The sequence below is a fragment of the Hevea brasiliensis genome, chromosome 4, assembly GCF_030052815.1.
Source record: "Hevea brasiliensis isolate MT/VB/25A 57/8 chromosome 4, ASM3005281v1, whole genome shotgun sequence".
Classification (NCBI taxonomy): Eukaryota; Viridiplantae; Streptophyta; class Magnoliopsida; order Malpighiales; family Euphorbiaceae; genus Hevea; species Hevea brasiliensis.
The window spans coordinates 92,932,440-92,942,627 of record NC_079496.1 but is presented as its reverse complement, the minus strand read 5'-3'; positions in this window follow the sequence as shown (position 1 = coordinate 92,942,627).

Genomic DNA, 10,188 nt, shown 5'->3' with positions numbered 1-10,188 from the left:
TGACTTGCTTATGGTCATTTCTGGGCTTTGGTATCTTCATAAGACTTGTAGGTATGGGTCTTAACTATTCATGGTTAAAATTTCAGGTCAATTGGACCTGTTTTGAGTGAGTTATGGCCTAAACACTCACTGCTGCCCAAATGGTCAGTTTTTAGGTCTCAAGTGTACCTAATCCGAAATGGTCATTTTTCACATCACCTTGCAAGCAGAATTTTGGTATGTTCTCTCAATGAAAGTTGGCACATTTTGTGCCTAGTTTCACCTCCAATTGGTCTCATACCAATTGAGGTTACACATTTAAAGTTATAGGTCTATTTGCACACTGTCCTCTATGTGTCTTTCAAACCCCAATTCAAACACACATTTAACTTGCTCTACCTTAAATCCCCATACCCAATTCTGATGTTATACCATTCCATATTCATTTATCACTTCTTACTATGGTCAATTTGGACAGAATACAAACATTCTCAATACATCAATTACAACCCTAAACCACAAAGTCCAAATTTAGCAATATATGTACATAATTACACCTAATCATTACATATAATTTCCACTACTAATTTACATACACATTCATCAATTCTTCTATGTCAACATTCTGCCAATACTTCCATCAATACATACAATTATTCAAGGGTCCCCAAGCTGCCGAAAACCTTCTTCAACATCAAAGTGCCCTACAATTTACCAATTCCCATCCAAGTGCATAAATCACCATATATATGTGAAATAATCCTCTAGGATATTAAATCACCATGATCAACATTATTTCTCATCAATTATATGCATAAATATCTCATCAAAAACGTGACTCCATGGCTGTCCAAAATGAAAACAACAATAACTCTTCAAACTCAAAATTTTCCTTCACAAAACCAACACCCATAACATGCACACAAAACTTAACAAAGCTATCTTCAAAATTATGGACTTACCTTATGCTTGGAGCTTGTTAAACCTTGCTTAAACTTCTCAAATTTAGTATCAAACTCTTCCTTGTGATGAGTAGACAAAGTTTCATGAAGGAACCCAAGTGAATGGAGTTGAAATGGAGGGATGGATCAAGCTTGCATGAAAATGTCCATGGAGTTTCCTCTCCCTTCATTCACGGCAACTTTGGTACAATGGAGAAGATGAAGTTTCTGCCTTGGATAATGGATGTACACCTGCCCCACTATGTCTTTAGTTTATTCCTTTAGTGGCCCACTCACATTATTTAACCATATTATAAGTTTAATGTGTTATTTACACCATTTCCACTCCATTTTTGGCTATTTATTTTAGGTACCACTAAACAAATTTTTCATTTCATTTTCTAAGTGTAATATTATTTATTTTTAATGGAAATTTAGGTCAAAAGACAATTCGGGATGTCAAATGACCATAATGCCCTGTTCGTGGCATTCCCAATTTTTCGAATAATCGTATTTTGTCTGTTTTTCGATTTCTCACTTTTCTATGTACTAATTATTTAATTTTTCTTTGATCTTTCTAATGATATTTATTCTTCAATAAGGGTCTATTTAAGTCTTAAAAATGTTTTCCAGTGTTCCCCGCAGTCGTATTAGTCAACGGTCCACTCCGTGACTTCCCGGTGCGGTCACCCATCGCTAGGTTTCCCGGCTCACTTATTCGGTTACATTTCTTTGCTATGATTTTTCCTTTGTTTTTCTTGTATTTTCTTTTTTTTTATTTCATTATTTATGTCTCCTCTCTCATAACAAGGTGTGGTTCTAGGCATCCTAGCTGTCCGGACAGCACTAGTCACCGGAACAGCAGAACGCACTACCGAACTTAGGGGTGTTACAGAGATAACACAGTTATCTTATATATAGGTGATTTGAGTTTGATACTGCTTTTATACTTGTACTGTGTATGGGTATATGGGCATGTGTTGGCTTCTACTAGTTATATATGAAGGTAGGTGTTAATCAAGATGGAATCTGTTACCCTAAGTAAATAGGAATAAAATCCTATGTTCATTTAATTATTCTTGATGTTTCAAGTTCCTGGCCAGGATAGACAGATTTAGTCAGAAAAGAGTTTCTAACAAGAAAATCTAATTAATCAAGAACTAAAATTAAAAGAGAAAATAACATTCATAGCAAATGGGGTTTGACATAAACCATGACTCCAGCTCGAATTGGGATTTTGTAACAGAGAGATTATAGTGCATGGTAACATATGATTAAAGGTTCATTTAAGGTATTCCTTGTTACTGATTGGGTGGCCATGGCACGCTATTGTTTCACTGGTTTTACAACCCCGCAAGTGCACGGATTGCTAACAAGTAATAAAGTGATGAGTGGAGTATCATTCCCACGAGAAATTTGTTTAGCAAGTACCAACATACACAGTAATTTTAACTGTCTAGGCTATCGAATACTTAGGGAATGAAGTTGTTAACCTTAAACACTAGAATGGTATACTTAAAATGAAGTAATCTATTTTGGAACAATTCCAGAATTAAGATTTCACACCTGAATCTTGCTATGGATGTTATCTTATTTATTTACTAGTTTTGAGAATCATTTATCTTGATGGAAATCAGTCCTAAGGTATCCTAAGTCCTCTCTCGAGGTACCTAGGTTATATTCTAATTAACTTAAACCCGACTTTCATGGCGATCAGATTAATTAAAATCTCTTAAGTTCTTTGACTAATTTTGAAGTTCCACAAAGGTATCAGCCTATGTCTAGGTCAGAATTCCTAGGTTCAAGATCTTGATTTTCTAATATTAATCTTCACCTTTCAGTCCTTCAATTAATATCTATAATCAATACTAAGTGGGTACCAGCACATAGCATGCATTAAGATCACAAGAAATTAAATCAAGGAACAAATCTCAAATCCAATAAATAAAATTTAATGTTTATCCATAACAATGATTAAAGCATTACTCTCCCAATTCCAGAATGTAAAAACTACTCAATCATGAGTTCAGCAAACATCATGATAAAAAGGTAAAGACAATAAAAAGAAATCATATAAAAGAAATAAAACAATAAAAATCCGTTTAAGGAGATGGAATGAAGGAACCGAAGAGAGTTTGTAGCTTTGATCTTGTGGGACTTCGGCTGGAGAACTCCCCTTGATACTGATATTCTTCTCCTCAAGACGGCTGGAGAGAGTGCAGAATGTGAGTTTCTCTAAAACTCCTAAAAGTGCTGTCGAAAGATAAAAGAGAGAGCCCCTTTTTCTGATGTTTTCTCTTCTGTTTATAATGGTTGCTCTGGGGTTAGGTCATTTTGAGTCCAAAAGGCTTGAGGAGTATCATTTGAATCAGAAAACAAGAGCGAGAATTCGAGTTATAAAACTAGCTGTCGCATAGTAGACTGCCCATGTGTCACTACACGGGTCCCAACATGTAGGGTCGTGTAACTTGCTGGAGTGGAATTGTGGAGTCTTGCATTGGCACAAAGAGTTACACGGGCCTGGTTTCATGGGTCGTGTACTATTGTTCCCATAAGATTCTTCAAGCCTACACCCGGTAGAGACTTACACAGGTCCCTGCAGATTAAACGGGTCTAATTACACGATCCGTGTACTTTTATTTCTCCATTGGCTATCTGGCTTTCTTATGGCAGAAGGTTACACGGGTCTGGGGCTTGGCTTACATGACCCGTATACTTTGTATCAGCAGCAATACTTAGTCTCTTGACCTCTCTAAGCTTCCTTTTGCACTCCTATGCTGTGGGGCTTCACCCAAACACCTGAAATGATGCAGAAAACATGGAATTAAGGGCTTGACAATAGAAATTACAAAAACTAATGAAATCAACTACTATGCATGAAAATACTTGCCTAAATGCTATGAGATAGTATACAAATGTGCTTAAAAAGATCTATACAATTCAAGTGAATCAACTATGCTAGGTGTTAACCATGGTCTATGAGATGCCTAAAATGATTTAGAGAAATCATTTATGGTAAGAAAGAGTTCTGATGATATTAAGAGTTAATATCATATCTCATTGCCAGTTAGTGATGAGCCTAGTAAATCACACATACACAAGATAATCACCAAGTAAAATGTGATTTAATTGATTAATTAAAGAGTTTAATTAATTCATTAAATAGGTTTGATTTGCAATAAGATTACAAAGTCCCTAGCATGACTTGAAACTAAATCTAGGTTATTGGATGTATAGTATAAGTTAAATTTATATTTAAAGTGTTTAAATATGAATTTAATTGTGAGAAATTAATTAATGGAGATTAATTAATTAATTTATATTTGATATAAATTGATTAGAAGAGAAGAAATAATAATTTTGGGTTGAGAACTCGAAATTACAACATAAGGGTAATTTGGTCATTTCACAGGGTTACATATGGCACCATGAGATGGTGACAAATGGCATCATATAAGTTTGCCATTTGTCTTCCTATCATGTAAGAAGATCAAAGTCAAGATTAAGTCTAGCTTTGACACTTGGCTTAATGTGATTAAGTCAATTAAAATTTAGATGCAATGTGGTGACATGTAGTAAGGGTTTTAAATGATGACCTAATTATAAAAGGGAAAAGAAAGAAAAATTCAGACACTCTCTCCATTCTCTCTTATGTGTGGCGGCACCTATTCTTCTTCCTCTTCTCTTCACCTTGTCTCATCAATTCAAAGAGAATTGCCCAAATTTCTTTGAATTAAAATTGCTAGAAATTGTTTCTAGTATTCTATACACATATACAACCTCTCTAAAGGTAAAAACCCAATTTATAATTGGTTGGCAAGGCTTGAGAAGGAAGATTGGGGCTTGCCCATTGGTGATCTTGGAGTGGACTAGCTAGAGGGACAACACTTAGGGTCCTAGGTGCTTCTTAAAGGTACCAATCACATCTATAGTGCATCAAAGAGGTTAGTGCTCTAACTTCTCATTTAAACTAGGGTTTAAATGAATTAATTTATTAATTCACAATCTTGAATGGTAAACATAGATCCTAATACATATTAAAAGTGTTTTAATATGCAATTGAACATTGAAATTAATTAGGCACATAAAAGATATGGTATGATGTATGTAACCCTAGAAGAAATTTTTGAAATTCAATGCTCTAATGAATAATTTTCATGCTTTTGCTCCTTCAATTGGTATCAGAGCCACTATATTTGCCATTTAGATTGTTTAATATGAGATTTAATTATGTGATTTGATCAAAAGTTGATTGATTAATTGCTGGTTGGACCAATAAAGGTGGCTGCATGTGTGTATACACCATGGGTGAGCATAGTTTTGGGCCGTTCAAAGTGTGCGCATGGTTTGGGCTTCATGATGCAATTGTTGTATGAATTAAGGCCCATAATTAGGCCCATGATTAAGCCCACACTTAATTAAATTATTTAATTAAGAATTTTAATCACATAATTAAATTTTGATTCAATTGTTTGAATGAGATTTAAATATGAATTTTTAAATTTGTTTGAATGAGATTCAAATTTGAATTTTTAAATTTGTTTGAATGAGATTCAAAACTAAATTTTTTAGTTGAATATGAGATATTCAATTTAATTTTAGTATATATGTTTTATTTAATTGTTAAATGGTAATATGCATGATGGATGATCATGGACAATAAAAGACCAATGTGATTGGATTTATTTCTTTTATTTTTCTTTGGGTTGTAAAATAATTAATTTTATTTCTGGTGGCATGTATTATAAGTGTTGTAATAATTTGGATTGTAATTTCATTTATTTAAGGACTTTAAAGTTCATATTCTTATAAATTCGCCTTGGTATGCTAAGGATTACTATATAATTGGATTGCAAGAAGATCAAGGAGGTCAAGAGCATTGGTGGGACCAGTGAGAGAAATTCAAGATCAAGTGTTGATTATGTACTCCTTCAGCAACTCTTGTAAAATGAATGAATGGAATGCACCTAGGAATGCCCTGATTCAATTCTTGGTGGCTCAGAATTGAATCCCTTAGAAAGTCCATAATCATACCATATTATATGTTTATCCATGTATGCATGAGATGTATGGGAATGTATGCAAGTATATAATATATGAATGCTAATTGGATAATGTGCAAAGTAAGACCATAATAGTAATTAAGCCAACCACTAAATCTTCCAAATAAATGATTAAGTTGGAAATGATATAATTAGGTTAATTATACCATGGGCCCTCCATTGAGGCAATTATTTTAAGAAATTTTAAATACTTCTATATGATGCAATTAATTTAAGAGATTTTCTTAAGAATAATTGTTAAGCATGAGATGTTGTAAATATGTAAATGGTTTGGTGGCCAATAATGGATGTGCCTGAGGACATTAAAATTATTTGCATGTTTACTGGCTCAATAGGATCAATTTAACAAATGCAAGATAAGTCAATAATGGATGTGCTTGAGATTTTGAGCATTAGGGGCTAGGTAAATGATTGAACCTCACATGAGATATGATGGGCAATGAGTTGCTCACTTATAGTTTATTGTAATTCCAATAATGGATGTGCCTGAGGATGATCAATAAGACTATAAGAATTCAATCACCCACTAGAAATCCATCCAACTAGGATTTCCGTTTGCTACTTTGGAAGTGTAGGATTCACTAAGTTAGTGGGAGGACCAATTTGATTAAAATACCATAATCATTTTGGTTAATTACATGATACATTTACTAATTAATCTAGTTATTTTTTCTTCTGATAATAATGAGCACATAACAACCACCACCATCCAATATCCTTACGAGCATACTTGATCATAATAGGTTGATAGGACCTAATCTTTCTGATTAGCTAAGAAATTTAAAACTTGTCCTGAACCTAGAATGTATTGGATATGTTCTAGACTCAAATGTTCCTGGTCCCTTATCTCCAGAGGCCACTCAAGAGGAACATGACACTTTGGACAAGTGGAAGGAGCATGATAGGAGAGCCAAGTGTTGCATGCTTACTTCTATGAGTAATGAGTTACAGAAGCAGCATGAGAACATGCAGAGTGCAAGTAAGATCCTGTGACACCCCTTACCCATGTACTGTATACCCGAGTAAGTAATGCCACACGGTGTACCGGCACACTCTAATATACCTTAATTAATTTTCATCATAATTTTGAATATAACTTGTAAAATATAACTCATTTAAGTCATTTATTGAATTCATAATTTATTTGAGGTTCCGAAAATTTTATAGAAAATCCGGCAGAATACCGGCTAAAAATGGAGAAAACAGTTCTTCGGAACCTGTTAAAAACACTTCCAATAAACAAATTCATTCATTCTCAACTCCAATATCAACACAAAACTCAATATCAAGATTTCAACATTTCAATTTCTATTCTCATTCATCATTCACATGTGATGTTCACATATAAATCACAAGTAAACATTTACTTTTCCATTAACAAATACAATTTTCATAATTTACATATACATCAATATACATTACACAAGTTTAATTACATATGAAGAAAAATCAAAATTAAGTTACAAAATGTCAAAATGACACCTAGTGTCCTACCAATGCACAGCAGAAGTTGAGGTGACACGGACACTGAGCAGAACTGCCGGATGGACTCACCCAGTCTGTGGTCTACTGGGCTCACGATCGGGGTCTCCAGTACCTACGCGTGGCAAAAGCAACGCGCTAAGCAATAATGCTTAGTGGTGCAATAATATAATAGAAGAAAATAGCAAGAAAATGAATGTGTATAGAATGTGTATGCTTTCTTTGTTTGGTATTGGTATATCCATTATTTCGTTAACGTTGTTCACTTTTATTCATTTGGTTGCCCAAGTAACCTACACTAGACGCATCGGATCGATAACGGGTAAACTGGCACTGGGTACCTAGCACCTCGGGCCGTCACACCATCGGTCACATATGCATCTCCCAGTGTGCAACAGAATAGCTAACAAGCTGTAAATAATATTAGGCACAAGGCCAAGTCTCAATACAAAGTCAGAATGGCTAAAAGCCATGAAATCACGGAATGGCATATTGCCATGTGCGATCGCTAATCGAACCCTATTGGCATGCCAAACTATCCAAACCAATCTTGTTAGGTATACTAGGGCATTTGAAACTTTTAAATTCTTCAATTTGTGAATTTCATGTTTTGGTGTTACTATTCACCTCATTGGTCAACAAAAATGTTGACTTTTGGATAGAAAATATGTACATTGACGTTGGCACTCCCAACATACCACATTTTGTGTTTAAAACTTGTTGGCATTAAGTGTTAATACCATTTCAAGTTTAAACCAACACAAGCAGAATTTTCAGTTTTTGTGAGTCAATTTCACTATTCCATTGGATACTGTTACTGTAGGAATTTGAAGAAATGTAAAACATGAAAGTTGTTCCTTATTTTGTCTAGTTGAATTTCCTTTTTTGAATCACTCCATTTGGAGTTTTGTAGCTCCGGATATGGCCCAAAAACCCAAGCTGGCCGGATTGCCAAAACTGCAGAATTACCATATCTACAGTAACATGAACTGTGACTGCCACTGCCATTTGGGTTAGGTTCTGGCCATAATTTGGGGTAGGTTCCTTCATGAAAGTTGTTTGTCTATGTCTTAGCTTGTTGCTGTAAAAATTTCAGGTCAATTGACCAAATCTACAGTGAGTTATGGCCAAATGAACAGTTACTGTTCATTTGATCAATTCTGCAGGGGCTGTTGCAGGGTGTCCGGATTGGGGCCAAGTTTTGGTCCTCTTTCTTTGGTCTTTTGGGCATGGTTTCTTCAGCAAAAATGTGCCATTATAAGCCTAGTTTCATGTCCAATTGGCCAAAAACCAATTGAACCAACACAGCCCAAGTTATGGCAGTGCAAGTGGACTGAATTTTCAGTCCCTCTGCTGCTGTCCTAGGGCAGCCTGCAACTTCACTTTGCAATCCTATTTTTCAGTCCATTTTATGGTCAACTTACCTAAAATGGTCACTAATTAACCATTAAAATGTTCTCTAATAATTTCCTAAACCATGTTTACATTTTGCTCACAAAACCCTAATTCAAATTCATGTTTTATACAATTTACTTTAGTTAGCTTTTAATTCATCATGCTTGTGTTTATAAACTTCCAACATGATTCTAGCTCACTTCAAGCTCATCAAAAACACTCCCTCCTATTCCATAGCTAGGGCAGCCGAAATTCATGTTTCATACACATGAGTTTTTGCTCATTTAAATTACAATTTCTCATCCATTACAAGCCTAAATCATGGAATTAAGGAATTTTAACTACATATATGCACTAACCTTGATTAGGGCAGATTTTTTTCCACCTCTAAACTTCACTTTTCTTCACTTTCTAGGCTGCCAAAAGGTTGTTTAAGGTGTGGGGACAAGTTTTAGTGAAGAGTGTTTAAGGTTTAGTAGTGAAACAAAGAGAGAAAAGGGAGCTTTGGTGGAGCTTTCATGGTGGAATGGTTATGGAAAATGGAGAGCTACGGGTATGTTTTTGTGGGAGTGGTGGCTGCTGGAATTTTTCTTATTTTGGTCTTCTTTTATCTCTTTTAATAGTTAGTCAAATAATGGCTTAATTGTGATTGGTCAAAATTTTCTTAATGACATCACCATGATGTCATAAATAAGCTTTTTCCTCATTTTCTTTCCTTTCCTCCACTACTCATTTTCAATTTAATTTCTAGTAATGTTTCTTCATATTTTATGTCATATTAATTATTTACTCAACTGGACAAGTCGGCCAAAAATCACCTATGAAGGCGAAATGACCAAAATGCCCTCCGTTTGGCTTAACGGGTCAAAATTGTCTGTACCGATTGAAAAATTTTTCTAGGTATTTTCTTGGCATTCTAATGCCATGGGAACCTTAATAACCCTTTTTTGGAGTCCCAAAAATTATTTTATAATTTTTCCCCTGGGTCTAGGGCTCCTCGTTGCGAGAACCGCAACTTCCCTCTGGTTACCCATCGCTAGGGCACCTACTGCTTAACTTGGTTGTATTTTATTTCTAAAATTTTTACTAAATTTTTCTTATTAATATTTGAGTTAATTATGATTCCCGACTTTAGTTTAAATATTTTTTCGGACGTTCTAGCTGTCCGGACCGACACCGGTCACCGGAACAGTAGAATGTACGGAGTTGGTACAGGGAGGGTGTTACAACTCTTCCCCTCTAATTTAAATTTCGTCCTCGAAATTTACCTGACGCAAACAGTTGAGGGAACTGTTGCCTCATCGTCTCTTCACTTTCCCAAGTTGCCT